Source organism: Sapajus apella, unplaced genomic scaffold, assembly GCF_009761245.1.
Source record: "Sapajus apella isolate SASKATOON/1434 unplaced genomic scaffold, GSC_monkey_1.0 scaffold763, whole genome shotgun sequence".
Lineage (NCBI taxonomy): Eukaryota > Metazoa > Chordata > Mammalia > Primates > Cebidae > Sapajus > Sapajus apella.
Window position 1 is genome coordinate 1 of NW_022437689.1, and position 17,336 is coordinate 17,336.

Consider the following 17,336-nt stretch of genomic DNA (forward strand, 5'->3'; position numbering starts at 1 on the left):
TGGGGTGCCGCCTTTTAAAGCCGCTCCGCGCCGGGGAAGCGCCGCCGCCGCCGCCGCCGCCACCGCCGCCGCCGCGGGCGGGAGCCAGGGAGGAGGAGGCGGCCGCGGCGCGTTCCCGCCCGCGCGGCCCGGCGGCGTCCCCGGGCCCGCGCTCCTGCGGCCGGGCTCCGGAGCGGAGACCCGTCCGGGAGACCCGAAACGCCCCCACTGGGGGAACTTCTCCGCGGACTTGTGAGGCTCTCGGGACGCGGGATCGCCTCAGCGGCGGCCTCGGCCCCGGGAGTTCTGCCGGGAGCGGGGAGGCCCTGGCGTCTCAGGTGAGTCCGCTGTTCCCTAGACCGGCGGGACACCCGGAGGCTGCACTCATCCCGCGGGGTCTCTGAGGCCCAGCGGCCTCGCCTGCCTCCCTAGAGACAGTGGGCTCGCCAGCGTGCAGGGTCCCAGGGAGAAGAAACTGCTGGGAAGACACTGGATCGCCCATGACCAAGCCTGACTGAAGGGGCTCAAGAGCGTATACCCGAGAAACCACGGCGCAGAGCCCCTCTCGGAGGCCGCAGCCCATCTAAGAGGTGGGCTGACTGTGCAGGTGAACCCCTAGGCCGTCCACTTAGCATGGCTGTGATCTTGGGCAAATGCCTGTCCTGGATGAGGGCAGGCGCTCCACCTGTAAAATGGGGGTAACAGTGGTATCTACCCCGTGGGGCTGATTTGAGGATGAGGGCAGCTTTTGCTGTACAATAACCTATCCATAAACGTTCGTTTTTATGAGCCCAGGGCCTGCCAGGTGGTAGGTGTTCACTAGATCATGTACACTCTTAAAAGCACCCACTGAGCTGGGACCAGCAGTGGGAAAGTGAGTTGAATCATCCTCACCCCTGCTGCCTGGAGTAGCCTGGTATCCTGTGGATAATTATCTGGAGCACCCTGGAGATTTATGGAAATGTTCACACCATGCACAAGCAATTATGAAGGGTGAAGATCGCTGCTAGATCTCTCCTCTCATCCCTCCCAGGACCCACTGGCCCCGCTGGCCCACTTGCAGAAAGCAAGCCATCAGCCTGCTTACTTTATAACAAGTGAAAAAAAAAGGTCTAGAAGGCCTTGAGGTGGAAAGGAAGCTGCTTCTCTGATGCTCAGTTCCAGGAGCCATCTCTTGTCCAGCGGAGTCTGTGGCTTGGCAGCTGGAGGTGAGAGGCGGGGGCAGGAGGGGATGGGGAGACGGCATGCTCTGCCTAGATGATTTCCGAGGTCCTTTCCAGCCTTGCTCTCAGGAGCCCTTTGGTTTCGTAACCCACATGATTCATCCTTTCTGCAGGTGTGAGTCACCCCTAATGGAGGTGGGAGAATGGAGGCGTGGAGGGAGGCCCAATCCCAACAAATCACATCCATGTTCACAAGAGCTCCTGCCAACAGCCCCTCTTGGAGCCTGGGGATCAGCATCCCACATGGCCTTCCCTTTGCTGCACTAGATGCAGCTTCACCTCCCTGCGTTCCCCTGCCAAGTGGGGTCAGCTGCTTGGGCAGTCACTCCAGTCCTGCCCACGCTGCAGAAGACAGGCACTGTGTGTCCCTCCTACAGATGGAATGGATGCTCGTCAGCTGCTGTCAATGGAGAGACAGGAGGCCCTCATGCAAACTGGCAGCCCTAGAGGAGAACCCGCCACACCTGTTGGACAGAAACAGTACCCAGAACCCTCAGCCTGCCTCTGCCCGACAAGGCCCTGGCTGCCTGGCCAACTGGCTTGCAGAAGAGGGACATTGGTCCGAGTCAAGGGGACCAGGTTGGAGGCATTGCATTGTCACCTGGCAGTAGTATGTCTGGGCAACATGCGTTCTCTCTCTCCCCCTTCCCCTGCTGGCCAGATGTCCCTCAGATTCATCCTGGATCCGGTGCTGTTCTTCTTTGAGTATATGGCCTGCTTCAAGGGGAGACTAAAATGCATCTGAATTTTTATTTGGAGAGATCTGAATTTATTTTATTAACAAGTCTGGTCCTTTGGGGCCGAACTTTCCATTTGTCATGGAAGTGCCGGACAAAATCTTGACTCCAATGTGGTAGAAAGACCAGCTTCCCAAAATGAACATCCTAAATCAAATCGCCTCCTGTGAGTTTCCTATTGATTTACACGGTGACAGGATTAGCTCAATCACAGGAGTACCAGCCCTTTTCATTGTGATAGGATCTGTAATAAAACTTGGCTAGTCGTCCTGCAGGGAGGGGATTTATTACTCAGGCTCCAGCTCTCCACATGGCCCCCGAGGTCTACACCGCTCTGTGGGGAGGAAGAGGGGTGCTGATTCTCTAAATTGAGGTCTTTGAGCCTCAGGAGGGACAGGATATGGACCAGAAAGGTGATTGGAGCCTGGTCATATTTTGGAAGTTTTGTGATTTTTTTTTTTTTTTTTTTTTTTGAGACAGAGTCTTGCTCTGTCACCAGGCTGGAGTGCAGTGGCACTTTCTCAACTCACTGCAATCTCCGCCTCCTGGGTGTTCAAGCGATTCCCCTGCCTCAGCCTCCCGAGTAGCTGGGACTGCAGGTGCTCACCACCATGTCTGGCTAATTTTTGTATTTTTAGCAGAGATGGGCTTTCCCCATGTTGGCTAGGATGGTCTCAATCTCTTGACCTTGTGATCCGCCCATCTCAGCCTCCCAAAGTGCTGGGATTACAGGCGTGAACCACTGAGCCCGGCCAGTTTTGTGATATTTATGTTAACATCTTCTCAAATCAGAAAAGAGGAGAAGACCTTGAATAATGTCTTCTCATGCCCACCACTGATCCCTTTACAGCGAGCATGGGATTGTCCAGCCAGAGCCTGGGAATACCTATGCAGCGAAGACCGCTGCACAGCAGGAGCCTTTGCACAGCCTTCTAGAGTGTGATAAGACAGACTTTGATGCAGAAATTGCCTCTGTGTAGGGAATAGACACTTTACTGAACAATTGCATTGTTGGCAATATGCTAGGTTCAGCAGGCCGGAGTGGCATCCCTTGAAAAACGTCTTGATGGACATCACCTTCCAGATACCAGAGATGAGCGTGGACTCAAAGCCTAGCTTTGTTACTTACTTGTGTGCAGCCTCAGGAAAGTTGCTTCAGTTTACTCTGATGAAAGTAATAGCAATGCTGCTGTTACCCCATGCAGAGGTGCTGTGAGGGCGACAGAAGCTGATGTGTGCAGAGCCTGGCACCAAGTAAGCACTCCATCAATAGTGGCAACAGTGACCGCTGCTGACCAGGAGCTCCCCAGTGGGATGGGGTAGTTAGGGCTGAATACTCTGGCCTTCTCTGGATGAGGGCTCACTGTCCTCATCTCTGCCTGGGTGTGCACTTTCTCACATTTTAACATCCCCAAATCAAGAAACATCTCACAGTTGGTGTTTTGCAATCACCACTGGCCTGGGCTGAATTTGAGGTCTTCCAGAGAGGGTTTGTGTTTGCTTCTGCCAGTGATCTGGGGACTCGGCTCCGGAAACTCCTTGGGGATCTTCTGGGTATTTTAACCCCAGAGTGAGAAGCAGCTTATGGTTCTAATGATCAGTGCAAGGCATGTCTCCCTATTTCTCTCTCCCCTCGCCAGGGCCAAGACAGAGACCTGAAGATTCCTTGCTGTTCCTCTCCACGGTGGGTTTATTTCTCATCTCCTCCGGTACTGACAGTGGAGCCTTTTTTTTTTTTCTCAGATGTAGTTTCTCTCTTGTAACCCAGGCTGGAGTGCAATGGTGCAATCTCACTGCAACCTGTCCCTCCCGGGTTCAAGCAATTCTCTTGTCTCAGCCTCCCGAGTAGCTGGGATTACAGGTGTCCACCACCATGCCCAGCTAATTTTCATATTTTTAGTAGAGACGGGATTTCACCCTGTTGGTCAGGCTGGTCTCGAACTCCTGACCTCAGGTGATCTGCCAGCTTCAGCCTCCCAAAGTGCTGGGATTACAGGCGTGAGCCACCGCGCCCAGCCGACAGTGGAGCCTTTCATTGTTCGTCTTTAGAGAGGCGCCTCCTGTGAGACTTTCCATCTTGGACGTTTTTTTCCCCCAGTAATACATTAAATAATGACACCTCTTTCAATTGAGGGTGTCTCTTAGATTTGATGACATATGATATGAATGCCTTCAAGACATATTGCAATAAAGAAAGCTATTGAATTCTTCCAAATATATTTGGTATGTCTGTGTATGTGTGTGTGTGTGTGGCATCTACTGACATCCTACAGAAAAAGTACAGAGAGTACAGCATTTTTTCATGAAAAATCTGTTGTGAGTCCTCAGCAATCTCTTCCTAAAGTAATTGCCTGGCTCATTTGAATTTCCAAATACCGCATTTCTATCAGGAGAACCGTCAGATACTTTGGGCTGCACAGAGACAGTGATGGGACACACAGTCATTCCTAAGACTTGACGGTGCTTCTTGAGCACAGATAAACACACACGGTCCCCAGGAGCAGGAGGTGTGATGCAGGTCACACACAGCCAGTGGGCCTGAGACATGGAGAACCCAGGACAGTCTAGACCTGTGCCTCCCAACCCTCTCCTACCATCCCCAAGAAACCTTTACCCAGGCCCAGGTTTCTACAAACCAGGGCTTTCCCCAGCCAGGACCTCTTCTCTCCCTTTTACTCCAAATCCTACTCACAGCTGCCACCCGTAGCCATGGTGGGCCAGGGGCCTCTGCTTCCCTGCAGCCCTAGGCTCCATATCCTTCTGAGCTCTGCTTTCTGCTCGGTGTTCAGTTTCTCAGTGGTCTCTTCAGTATCTGCTCATTCATACTGAGTTCTACTCTGTGCTGGGGGAACATGTGACCCTCTGGGGTAGGGTGGGAATGGCATGGGGGCAGCTCCCACCCTACTCTGCCTCTCTACTTAAACTCTTATTATATCTAGATCCTAGTTTTCTTAAGAAAGAGCCTTTGAAAACTGCTTCTCCTGCAAAACAGTTACGCTGGGTCTAGCAATTATGTATCCCAGGGTTCCTTTCCTAAACTCCCATGTGGAAATTCAGTGTCAAACAAGGAATTTAGAGGCCAAGAAAGCTGAAACTCCCTGAGAAGCTCTTCCTAAGAATGAGAGCTTGGCAATTCGTCTGCTTTTCCTTTTTGCCTCAGCTTCCAGGCGGCTCAGAGTCACTTGTGATAGAAAATCATAGTTCTTTATTTCTTCTTTGCTGCAGCAGGTAAGATGCCTTTCGTTACAAAATGTAAGGATGCCAAACCGAAATGAAGCCAGACAATAAGGACAGTTAATTATTTTGCAAATAGGAATTTGGTGGTAGGTGGACCCAGAACTGTTAATTCAGCAGCTCAGTGATCCCGGGACCCACGATAGCTTTTTGATTTGTTTTGTTTTGCTTTGTTTTAGATGAAGTCTAGCTCTGTCGCCCAGGATGGAGTGCAGTGGCACGATCTCGGCTCACTACAACCTCCGCCTCCTGGGTTCAAGCGATTCTCCTGCCTCAGCCTCCTGAGTAGCTGAGACTATGGGCATTCACCACCATGCGGGCTAATTTTTTGTATTTTTAGTAGAGAAGGGTTTTCACCGTGTTAGCCAGGCTGGTCTCCAACTCCTGACCTCATGATCCGCCCGCCTCAGCCTCCCAAAGTGCTGGGATTACAGGCATGAGTCACCACACCCGGCCTCAGGATGATTTTTCTATACTTTACCTGCCTTTCTCCTGTTCCTAGATGATTGCCACAGATAGGAGGATTATATCCTCTCAAGATAGCCTCCAGGGAGGAAGCATAAGAGCTACTCCATCTCTTGAATGTCTTCATCTCCCTGGGGAGGAGGCATCTAACCTTCAGCCCACTTTCTCTCAGGCCCCACCTATGAGATCTGGGTCACAGGCCCACTCCCTGCTGCCAGGTAATGGTAGGCCAGGTGAGCAGGGCAGCTCAGGTTGCTTTGAGCAGTCTTAGTTCTTCTCCCAGGGAGCGCTCCCTGAGCACATCGCTGCCCCAGACTGAGCAAAACCGGATGCTGTTAGCCCAGGGCAGCACCGCGGAGGCTGCGGATGAGCTCCTCGGGGGTCCACCTCCTCCTCTCTGCTTCTGTTGTATCACCTGAATATGGATTTTCTTAGGCACACAGCAGACTCCAAGCAAATGTTTATCACAAAGTGGAAAGGAAGGGAGGTAGGGAAGGAGGGAAGAGGGGGGAAAGGGAAGGGAGGAGGAGAAGAACAAAGGAAGGGAAGAATGACAGAGGAGAGGAAGGAAGGCTCAGGTATTATTTAGAATTCATGTGTCCCATAAATTAAATAACACAAATCAGCCTAAGCAGCAGTGACTCTTGACTTACCGCACCTCCCCGGCCCCCACGCCAGCCCCACAAGGAGGGAGTCGCACTGTACATAAGCCCAGCAGCCGGGTAGACCTTTTTCCTGCGAGCAGACACCCTTGGCTCCAGGGTGGGTTTCGGGTTTTTGGCCCAACTGCTCTTCCCAAGTAAGAGTGAATTGGGAAGTGGGCTCCCTCCCTAGTCCCAGCAAAGGGAGCAATGCAGAGGATGGGATGGGAATGAAGGCTTCGCAGTGACAAGCAGGAGAGAAGAGCTGGCCGGTCATCTCTTTCTATACAAGTCTGGTTTTAAGAAGCTGAGTGTAGAAATACATCATGAGGGCCGGGTGTGGTGGGAGGCTGAGGCGGGTGGATCATGAGGTCAGGAGTTCGAGACCAGCCTCACCAGCATGGTCCCTACTAAAATACAAAAAATTAGCTGGGCATGGTGGTGCATGCCTGTAATCCCAGCTACTTGGGAGGCTGAGGCAGGAGAATTGCTTGAACCCAGGAGGTGGAGGTTGCAGTGAGCCGAGATCATGCCACTGCACTCCAGCAAGACTCTGTCTCAAAAAAAAAAAAAGAAAGAAAGAGAGAGAGAAAAAAGAAAAGAAAGAAGTACATGATGGGAAATGGGCATTGCAGAGGACCTGCTGGGCTACAGCAAACACAGTGTAGCCCAGCTGGGTGGGGCTGAGGAATTGCAAGTTCCTACAGACCCTGCCCTATAGCTGCTCTCTTCCCCGAAGAGCACAGAAAGCACCAAGATCATTGCTTCTGGGTCCCCCTGTCCCTCTCCAAAGCTGCCTCTCCCTTGGTGTCCGGGTCCCCAGGGAATCCTGCCCGCTGCAGGGTCTTCCTCTGGCAGTTCCCCAAACTCCTGGCCCTCTAATCTTTCCCAGATCCTTCCCCTCAGCTGCCCGTGGGCCACAGCTCCCCCACCCGACCCTGAGGAGCTTCAAATGCCTTCCTTTCCCTGCCGCCCCTTCACATGACCTCTGACCTCTTGCCTTCACTGCCCCGGGCTCTGGGAAAGATCATATCATGCTGCTCTTCACTCATGGGCTCTTCCATGCCCTTCTCTCTCTGTTCCTCCACTCAGCACCTGCTCTCAGCTGCATGCAAGTGGAGAAGCAGCACATCCACCCGGCTGCTGTCACCTGACACCCATCATCACACACCTCTGGCAATCTCTCGGGATGCCCACCCCTCCTCCATCCTCGCCCTCAGCTGACGGCCTTGTTTCCTTCTTACCTCCTTTCTCGAAAGAGACCTTCCTCCTCCACCTGCACCTGCGCCGGGCTCTGCCTTCCCAGCACTGCTGCACGTGGTGGGACCCACGGAGGCCCTCCCCTCCCTCACCTGCTGGATCCCAAGCCACCCCAGCTCCCCAGAGCCGCCGCTTCACAGTGTCACCCTTTCTCCTGCGGAGTTTCCTCCCTACACCTACAAGCATGCGCTTATTCCATCTATCTTTAAAAATCCGCAGTGCTCTCGCCAGCTACTCTCTCATTCTTCCCTTTTTAGCAACACAAAACTCCTCAGGCAAGTCTCCACACCCACCGGTTCGGTCTCCTGCACTCAAGCCACACCCGCACCGCCCACCCGCATCCCCCAGCTTCATCACCCGGGGCCTGCAGGCTGCTAACTCCAGGGGGCCGTTCTCCGACCTGTGGAGGCCTTCCTGCTCATTTGACACAGCTGACACCCCTTGTCCTTGAAATACATTCCTCTGTGGCTGCCAGGCGGCCCCTGCTGTCCTGGTTCTGGTCCTACCTCTGTGGCTGCCCCTCCTTAGTCTCCGTAGCCGATTCCTTCTGAGCCTCGGGGATCCCAAGCCCCGATTCGTGGGTGGCTTCTTTTGTAGCCACCCTCACTCCCGTGATGCCCTCAGTCACCCTCTAACTTTAGGTGCACATTACGTGGGTGACTGTCAGTGCCTGCGGCCGGCTTGGGCCTTGCTCTTAAAGGCATTTCACAAGCTGAGCTCCTGGTTCTCCCTGTCCCCACCACAAAACGCCCCCACTGCCCTGCCCTGTCCCCAGCCTTCTCAGTGACGGCAAATGCCAACTCCATGTTTCCATTGCTCAGACTAAAGCCTGAGGTCATCGATAACCCCTCCCTTCACCCCAGCACACCCGAGTCTAGACTGTCAGTGAGTCCGGCTGTTTCTACTCTGAAATCCATTCAGTCTGGCCACTTCTCACAACGCCCCCTGCTACCTCCTGGGCCGAGCCACCCCCACCTGTCACCTGCTGAAACTCAACAGTCCTCTAAATGCTTTCCCTGTTCCGGCCTTGGCCCCTGCCATCCATCCTCAACAGAGGGTCGTGTGAAAACAGAAGTCAGATCAGCCCGTTCCTCGGCTCTAGATTCTTCCACGGCTTCCAGCCTCACACAGAGAAAAATCTAAGGTCCTTACCATGCTCCAGAGGTCCCTACCCTCCTCCAGGCACACAGTGAAACCTGTCGGATATGAGAAGAGCATTGAACTAGATGGTTAGGGCTTCCTGGAAGAAGGGACTTTTAAACTGGACTTCAAGACATAAACAGGAGACAGGCAGACGGGGTAACCATCAGTCAGGACTAAGCAAGAAAACAGATCACACTGGGGATTTGCAGTGCAGGGAACCGGTGACTCAGGGATGAGGATGAGAAACACAGTTTCCCCCACCCCTGGGTGGAGGCGTCCCTCCCCCAGCTCCAGGCAGAGGGCCCACATGGGACCAGCATGTGCAAAGGGCCTGGAGCAGGAGGAAGCCTGTCATGGGGGAGGAGCTAGAGGGAAGGCAGGGCAGCAGGGGCACTGGCAGTGAAAGGAGGGTAGTGTGGGAGGGGACACGAGGCATGGCCAGAGACCGGGCTGTGACAGCTTCATCAGGCTCGGCAAGAATTTGGACTCCATCCCAAGAAGGGTGGAAAGCAGGGGAGGGGCGCTCCCTCAGCTCCAACCCACCTGGCCTCAAAGGACCTCGGACCTGCACCTGCAGCCCCCTGCTGTCTCCAGGAGGCTGCACCTTGGTTCCCACATCTTCACCTCCTTACTCAGTATCTCCACTCTCTCTGGCCTCTGAAACCCAGAGCAGCCTGTGTGGACCTCCTCCCTCCACCCGGACCAGACCCTGGCCTCCAGCCGGGCTGTGCTATTCACAGGAGTGTCCTTGGCCCCCTGACCCAGGGCGGGCTCGGCCCGACTCCTTCCTCTCACCACTTCCCTCCATCCGTCCGCAGGCTTCCCGCCCTAGCCTAGGGCCTCGCCATGCTGCCTGTGGTGTTAACTTCCCAGGTGGTCTGTCTGGCTCCATCCGCTGCCCCTTATAACCCTCCCTGCCGTCTCCAGAGTCTTGGTTCCCAGGCACTCCCGCGAGACGGCTTAGGCCATCAGTGAGTCTTCTCAGCCAACAGGGTGGAGATCAAACCCAGGGGCACGGCCTTTAGCAAGCTGGCACTGTTTATCTTGCTCTTCCTGTCCCACCATAGGGCCAGCGGCTGCTCCCAGATGGACTGGCCCTTCAGGCCCGGGCACCTTTGCTTCCGCCATCTCCTCGTGGGCATGCCTTTCTCTCCTCTCCTTGTACCTGCTCAGATTCATCCTGGCCGGATTCTTCTCAGTCTCCAGGCAGAACAGCTCACCCTGGCTGTAGGGTCTTATGTTTGGGGGCCAGACTGTGATTCATGGCCTCCCTGCCAGCCCCGTGCGTGACTCATGGTGGGCCCTCAGCGGCTGCTCTCCAGCTAAAGCAGCTCCCTGCACCCCCATTTCTCACTGGCAAGATGAAGCCTCAAACCTGGCGATCTCTCTCCACCCCTATTTAAATAAGGAGAAGCTCTGATCTGGAATGTTCCCACCACAGCCTCTCCCAGAGCCTTGGGAAGGAGTTGGCTAATACGATGCTGGGTGACAGGGCCGTGCAGGCACCCCAGTGATTTTTGAAATATGTAGTAGAGCCCTGGGCTTTTCCTGTAAATGGGATGATCAGCTGTAATCCTAATGTCCCTCCCTCCAGGTTATCCATCCCTTTCTATTAGGCCACAGTGATGTTCCTGAAAGAATCAGCAATAGAAGACCTGTTTATAGGTATTGAGGAGCTGGCAGCAGACCGTGGGGACACAGGACCAAGGGCAGTGAGGTGTCAATTCTGGATCTCCATCGATTCTGAGCACCCCGGTGACCTGGGTGGGTTTCAGACTTCCTGAGCTGGGGCTGCAGAAATGCCAAGGGGTTTGATGACAAGTCCATGTATTAAGTGAAATAAGGGCCCACAGAGGAGAGAAGCCTGGGACGACAGGTGCCAAGAAGCAAGGCTCAGAGGCAAGCAGGTTCCTTCCCACACACGGAGGGGATTTTCTGCTGATTCCAGCATAACTCCCTCAGGATCGCCTTTCGGGCGGGCCTCGGCCGAGTGTGGAATCCAACCCACCACTTGCTGGCTGTGTGACCTTGGACCAGAGTCCTAACCTCCTACGCTTCAGTTTTCTCTGCTGTAGAAGTGGCTGCCAGTCAGATCACCTGAGGTCAGGAGTTTGAGCCCAGCCTGGCCAACATGGTGAAACCCTGTCTCTACTAAAACTGCAAAAAAAAGAAAAAAAAATAGCTGGCAGGCGCCTGTAATCCCAGCTACTCGTGAGGCTGCAGCAGGAGAATCACTTGAACCTGGGAGGCGGAGGTTGCAGAGAACCGATATCGCACCATTGCACTCCAGCCTGGGCAACAAGAGGAAAACTCCGTCTCAAAAAAAAAAAAAAGGTGGCTGCCAATGAGGCCTTCCTGTAGGCAGTGAGCCAGGCCGCCACTCAAGGCTAGGCAGCACCTGGCAGCTGGCACGCTGGCAGCAGGCATCCTGACACACGTGGCCTTGGTTTGGCAGATGCTGGCAAGGGTTGTGGTGACAGCGGACACGTGAGCTGGAAGGGAATAGTGGAGAGGAGGACCCTATGCCGAGTTGCATTTAGACCTCACGGAAACCTAAGTGGTTCCTGTTAACTTGCCTGTGTCTATGTGGTGGATTTAGGGCTTCCAAAAATCCTCTTAAGGCTTTTTATATCCCCCTCGCTATTTATAGTCTAAACTTCCCCAAATCCCCAACCCAGGCAAAACCATTCCGGCTACGTTTTCTTATGACGCCAAACTCACCAGCAGCAGAGAACATAGCTACATGATCTGGGGCTCAACGGGCTGCTTACGCCTGTTCCCTGTCCACCAGGCGTGTCACCTGGGAAGTCCTTTATCCTCTGCAGGTTCTGTCTTTACGCTGTGCAGGGTTACCTGCCACAATGCCAATTCCTGCCACCCACAGGAACACCAGCAAAACTACCGATTCCCACCATCCAATATTGTCATTTTACAAAGGTTGATAATTTGATAATCAAACAACACATAAGTGGCCCAAGTGATTTTGCATCTGGCTCTTTTCATCTGGACTGGGGCCCATTCTCTTATTCTTTTTCTTTCTCCTTCTGAGCCCTTTCTCCCTCCATCTCGTAAAAGTGATCTTTCACTAGTAATCAGCAAAATGGAACAGTCTTCTCCCTCCTGAGCATGCGGCGGTCACAGGCCACAGGTGATCACCACTGTCAAGAAGGAAGTCTAATTCAGTCCTCGCCTTTGATAGATGGGAAGTCTGGAACCTTCTTACAGCCTCTCGGGTGGAAGCTCACAGAGGACTTACTGCAGTGCATGGCAAGGCCATAAGATGTCAGGAGAGGAAGTGGCAAAAGTCCTGTCCACTGGAATAGGCAGGGAATGGTCCAAGTGAAGTGGGGCAGCCCAGGCAGGAATGAGAGGCACAGGAGCACTGGGGTGAGGGCGGAGACTCCAGCACTGAGCACCTGGGATCCCACCCCAGCCCTGCCACCTCCCAGCCGTCTGAATTCAGATGACCTCTCTGGGCCTCAGTTTCCCCAGCTGAGCATAAAAGGGGAACATTGGTGTCCACCTCAAATGAATGAGTGCACAGTGCCTTGACTTGTGCCTGGCACTCAGACAGTGTTATATGAGAGCTGTTCTCATAAGGCCAGAGGTTTAGCAATATCTGATTGCTATCTGTAAACATGCCTGGTTCTGGAAGTGTCTGTGTGGGTGCAGTGGTGTTAACACAGACATGCCCCAGGCAGGCCAGCCCCCCAGGCCAGCCTCTCCTCTCCCTCCACAGCCCAGACCTAGAAGGACTGCACAGTCCAGGGACTGCTGCTCCTTCCTGTACGTGCCTGATGAAAGGAGGGAAACAAGCAGTGGAAGAAGAAAGAGCAGAGGAAGAGGCAAAAACTCACCTCTCCTGAGCCCCCTTTGTCTGAGCTCCTAAAGCCCCTGTCTGCTCTTTTACAGACAAGAACGCCCTGATCCTCCGAGGGAGCCAGGGCCTTGCCTAAGGTCTGGTCCGGTGAACAGCTAGGGTTCTGCAATGAGAGGGCTGGTGGGTGGCTGTGAAGGCACAAGGCAAAGGCAGAGGGAGGAGGCTGGGCAGCGACCCCGGCCCCATCTCTTCCTGCCACACAGTGAGAGCATCCTTGGATAAGGACCCAGGCACAGGGGCCTTGAGGGGAAGGGAGAAGGACACCTGCTGGTCCATCCCATGGGTCGGCAGAAACAAGAGGGCCAGCACAGAGGCTCACACATGCAATCCCAGCACTTTGGGAGGCCAAGGTGGGCGGATCACCTGGGAGTTCAAGACCATCCTGGCCAATATGGTGAAACCCCGTCTCTACTAAAAGTACAAAAATCAGCTGGGCATGGTGGCGAACACCTGTAATCCCAGCTACTCTGGAGGCTGAGGCAGGAGAATCGCTTGAATCCAGGAGGTGGAGGTTTCAGTGAGCCGAGATCACGTCTCTGCACTCCAGCCTGGGTGACAGAGCAAGACACTATCTCAGGAAATTTACAAAAAAAAAAAAAAAAGGATTTTGAAATAAGAGACAGACCTGTGGACTCCCTGGTAACCAGGGACCACCTGGGGCGTCCCCCTCCGGGAACTCTGCTCTGGGGAGAAGGGCTCCCTGGAGATCAGCAGGCTGCACTGTCGCCCCCTGGAGGATGCAGAAGGAGAGGGAAGCGGTGCCCAGACACGCCAGCCCGGTGATCCTAAGCTGGGAACCCCCTGGACGGGCTTCAGACTCCTTTGCTCTCTGCCTGGCACACTCCCAGGCCCCTCCTGCCAGGGGGAGCTCAAGGGAATGAGTCCCTCTGGGTGGTGGGGAGGCCCGTCCTTTGGGATGGAAAAGCCCAAGGCCGCACCAACTCCCTGGCCACTGCCGTGCAAAGGCAGCAAGGCGGCCCGTCTTCCTGGGGCTTTGATCCTTTTGATGCCTCCTGATGAAGGACAAGTCACCGTCTATCAAGAGTCTACAATGTCCCCAAATTCTGTCCCTAATGTCACTTTAGAAGTCAAGCCTATCCCTGCCAGTGGCATTTGGGAGCTGAATTATATCTCCTTTAAAAAGAAAAAAAAAAAAGTCTTCTCTCCAGAGCAGTATTCAGATGCCCATGAGCTCTGCCATCAAATATGAATATTCTCTTACAAATAAAAATTATGGCGCACTTAAAAAGGAGCATGTTATGTCAGCACTGGTGATAAGACAATTTATTACTGTCTACAGAAGGAAGGCTCTAATACCGTGGTAGGGCTGGCTCAGCGGGCTGTAAATTATGAGCCATTCTCTTGCTGGCGGAAATAAATCCTCCAGTCACTCACTGAGCTCTCTCCTTGACAGGCCAGCAGGCCGCCAGGAGTGGGCAGAGTCAGGAATTCCATGTCTATGACCTGAGAGCCGCACCATGCCACCGCCCCGGGCTCACCTCCACTCATACACACGCACACTTCATGACATCTCTGATCACATCTTTGGAACACATGTCATTTTTCCTTAAAAAAGTAACAACTGTGGCCTTCTCACAGGCTGAAAAAAACAAGTAGGGCCAGGCATGGTGGCTCACACCTGTAATCCCAGCACTTTGGGAGGCCGAGGTGGATGGACCAAGAGGTCAGGAGTTCAAGGCCAGCCTGGCCAAGATGGTGAAACCCCATCTCTACTAAAAACACAAAAAAATTATCCAGGTGTGGTGGTGGGTGCCTGTAATCCCAGCTACTCGGAGGGCTGGGACAGAGAATCGCTTGAACCTGGGAGGCGGAGGTTGCAGTGAGCCGAGATCACGCGACTGCACTCCAGCCTGGGGGACAGAGCAAGAAAGAAAAAAAAGAAAGAAAGAAAGGAAGAAAGAACAAGCAGGATTTAGTGGAGGATGAGCCATGGGAAGGCCTGACGCGAACAATGTGACCTCAGTGAGGCTTCCTCCACCCCTCTCAGCTGCTTTCCTAGCCTCAAAAGTGCAATTAGACCAAGAGGGCAAGCCGACAGGTGGAGCTCCCACCTACCCGTGCTGCCCGTGAGGTGCACCACCTGCACCATGAGGCGTTCGGAAGCGTAAGGGGGGCACCTGTCACAGGCCTTGAGGAGGGGCTGCCTTTCCCCTCCAGGGACTGACCAGAACAAGCAGGGCCAGGCGTGGTGGCTCACACCTGTAATCCCAGCACTTTGGGAGGCCGAGGCAGGTGGACCACAAGGTCAGGAGTTCAAGACCAGCCTGGCCAAGATGGTGAAACCCCATCTTGACTCCCGGGGCCAAATCACAATTCCAGAATTCAGTAAAAACAGTGCCAAATCCTGTTCCCTGCCCGTCCCACCCCATCCCTGCCTCTGGAAACTGGTAAATCTTGTGTGCCCCCCACCCCCCACACCTCCCACTCACCACCTTCCTAAAGCAACCTGTGCCATCAGCACCTGTGCTGAGTGCTGCCCTCTAAGCTGCTCAGAGGGACTTCCTTTGGCTCTCGCTGTCAGAGACATCCTGCAGACATCCAGGTAGAGACATTGTGAACAAAGAACACAGATACTTGCTAGGCAGTAAATATGATTAAATGTATCTGCTGTGTAAGAACTTGGGATTGGCTGGGCACAGTGGCTCATGCCTGTAATCCCAGCACTTTGGGAGACTGAGATGGGCAGATCACCTGAGGTCGCAAGTTAGAGACCAGTCTGACCAACATGGAGAAACCCCATCTCTACTAAAAATAAAAAATTAGCCCAGCGTAGTGGTGCATGCCTGTAATCCCAGCTACTCGGGAGGCTGAGGCAGGAGAATCGCTTGAACCTGGAAGGTGGAGGTTACAGTGAGCCGAGATCACGCCGTTGCATTCCAGCCTGGGCAACAAGAGCGAAACTCCGTCTCAAAAATAAATAAATAAATAAATAACTTGGGATTAAATGTTTCCAAAGAATGGTTGAGGAATTAGGTGGTATGATTGCCAAATAAATACCAGACACCTGGTTAAATCTGAATTTTAGATAAACAATGAAAATGATTTTAGTTTAAGCACGCCTCATACAGAAGTTGGGATCCACTTGCACTCCTAAAATTATTTTTTATAATTTTTATAAACAAAAGGATGCTAAGTCTCTTGAATGGAACCGGGGCACACCACACAACCGTCTCATAAGCCCAGCACAGCACACCAGGGCCTCTCTTGACCAGAGGCTTCCGTAGAATTCCGCCAGCATGGAGGCTCACACCTGCCAGTTGGCTCTACTGCTAAAGGAACTTCTTATACCTGATCCTTTTTAGGTCTTCTGAATCACATTTTACAAAACAACTTGGCAATTCTGATTCGAAATTCAGATGCTTCATTTTTTCCGTAATTTTCCTGCACGTGCACACACACAGAGACACACACACAGCCATCAAACAAATACTTCATATCCACTATAAGCTTATCTTTAATCTTGGGACTGGAACTACTAATGAGGAAGGGACTGTTCCCACCCTCTGGCGAGGCCACCATTCTCGAACCTGATGACAAATGCATGACAGATGCTGAATACTCTCCTGTCTTGATTGCCTAAAAAATTGCTTTTCACTATCAGCATGTTTTCATATCTGGTTTTCAGAACATGAATGTATTCACAATTCAACATTTTCGTTTATTCATTTAAGGCATTAAAAGAAACGTTTCGCAGAATATGCGTGGTTGAGAAGGGCATATTATTAAAGCAAAATTCATCCACTCCATTCGCTTGTCCTACCCATAGTCCCAGAGGCTACCACCTTTCAGCATCTCTGCATATTGTGTGTGTTCCTGGTGACTGGCAACCTTATTCTACGTGGCATCCTTACATCTCTATGTTGGTACTCAACTCAGGCTCTGCCTATTGACTCCTTGCCATGAAACACAGCGCTTTAGCTGACACTAAACGCTCCCCTAAATTTTCAGTTACATTGTTATTTTTAGTTTTCTTGGTTTGCCTTTCTAACTTGCAATCTCTTATCTATCATTTCTTATTCTTATTCTATTGTTTTCAGATAATAAATCAGTTTCTCTCCGCCACACCTTAACACCGCCAGAGTTGATCATTTTATATACTGTCTTATGAACATAAGGCTTTCATGCTTTGTCCACCAGTTGATTCCAAAAAGCTCAAAAACCAACAAACACTGTGTACATTATTACGACTTTGTAAATATTGTTCCTTCAGTGTCAATCAACATGTTAGGATTTTAATTTTTCTCTAGGTCCAGTATCATTAACCATAAATCACATGAAGTGTTAATTATTAAATTCATGTTACATCTTTATTTCCTTTATATTTAGACATATGCATAAGTCTTCTAAATAGCTTTTGGTTTTTCTTGGGATTTTTTTTTTTTTTTTTTTTTAGACGAAGTTTCGCTCTTGTTACCTAGGCTGGAGTGCAATGGCGCAATCTCGGCTCACCGCAACCTCCGCCTCCTGGGTTCAGGCAATTCTCCTGCCTCAGCCTCCTGAGTAGCTGGGATTACAGGCACATGCCACCATGCCCAGCTGATTTTTTGTATTTTTAGTAGAGACGGGGTTTCACCATGTTGACCAGGATGGTCTCGATCTCTTGACCTCGTGATCCACCTGCCTCGGCCTCCCAAAGTGCTGGGATTACAGGCGTGAGCCACCGCGCCCGGCTTTTTCTTGGGATTTTAAGTTGCATTACCTGTGCCTTGTTAATAAAAGAAATGTGCTTTTATCAGATCCTCAGAATTATCAA

General features: G+C 52.4%; 1 long non-coding RNA gene across 1 annotated transcript; it reads left to right on the plus strand.

Moving 5' to 3' along the window:
• Positions 1 to 1,080: 1,080 nt before the first annotated feature.
• On the plus strand, positions 1,081 to 2,096 carry LOC116546314. The gene is made up of 2 exons (XR_004266665.1): positions 1,081 to 1,187; positions 1,316 to 2,096. It is a non-coding gene; the product is annotated as an uncharacterized LOC116546314 (long non-coding RNA).
• Positions 2,097 to 17,336: the final 15,240 nt, after the last annotated feature.